This window comes from Physeter macrocephalus, chromosome 16 (genome assembly GCF_002837175.3).
Source record: "Physeter macrocephalus isolate SW-GA chromosome 16, ASM283717v5, whole genome shotgun sequence".
NCBI classification, from domain to species: Eukaryota; Metazoa; Chordata; class Mammalia; order Artiodactyla; family Physeteridae; genus Physeter; species Physeter macrocephalus.
Window position 1 is genome coordinate 61277252 of NC_041229.1, and position 1277 is coordinate 61278528.

A 1277-nucleotide genomic window follows, 5' to 3' on the forward strand; every position below is an offset into this window, starting at 1 on the left:
TCTCTCTAATAATTAGTGATGTTGAGCAGCTTTTCATGTGCTTCTTGGCCATCTGTATGTCTTCTTTGCAGAAATGTCTATTTAGGTCTTCTGCCCATTTTGGGATAGGATTGTTTGTTTCATTAACATTGAGCTGCATGGGCTGTTTATATATTTTGGAGATTAATCCTTTGTCCATTGATTCGTCTGCAAATATTTTATCCCATTCTGAGGGTTGTGTTTTCGTCTTGTTTATGGTTTCCTTTGCTTTGCAAAAGCTTTGAAGTTTCATTAGGTCCCTCTTGTTTATTTTTGTTTTTATTTCCATTTCTCTAGGAGGTGGATCAGAAAAGATCTTACTGTGATTTATGTCAAAGACTGTTCTTCCTATGTTTTCCTCTAAGAGTTTTACAGTCTCCGGTCTTACATTTAGGGCTCAAATCCATTTTGAGTTTAATTTTGTGTATGGTGGTAGGGAGTGTTGTAATTTTATTCTTTTACATGTAGATGTCCAGTATTCCCAGCACCACTTATTGAAGAGACTGTCTTCCCCATTGTATATCTTTGCCTCCTTTGTCATACATTAGTTGACCATAGGTGTGTGGGTTTATCTCTGGGCTTTCTATCTTGTTCCATTGATGAATATTTCTGTTTTTGTGTCAGTACCACATTGTCTTGATTGTTGTAGCTTTGTAGTATAGTCTGAAGTCAAGGAGTCTGATTCCTCTAGCTATGTTTTTTTCCCTCAATACTGCTTTAGCTATTCGGGCTCTTTTGTGTCTCCATAGAAATTTTAAGATTTTTTGTTCTGGTTCTGTAAAAAATGCCTTTGGTAATTTGACAGGGATTGCATTGAATTTCTATATTGCTTTGGGTAGTATAGTCATTTTCACAATATTGATTCTTCCAATCCAAGAACATGGTATATCTCTCCATCTGTTGGTATCACCTGTAATTTCCTTCATCAGTGTCTTATACTTTTCTGCATACAGGTCTCTTGTCTCCCTAGGTAGGTTTATTCCTAGGTATTTTATTCTTTTTGTTGCAACAGTAAATGGGAGTGTTTCCATAACTTCCCTTTCCGATTTTTCATCATTAGTGTATAGGTATACAAGAGATTTCTATGCATTAGTTTTGTATTCTGCAACTTTACCAAATTCATTGATTAGATCTTGTAGTTTTCTGCTGGCATTTTTAGGATTCTCTATGTATAGTATCATGTCATGTGAAAACAGTGACAGTTTTTTTTTTCTTTTCCAATTTGTATTCCTTTTATTTCTTTTTCTTCTCTGATTGCC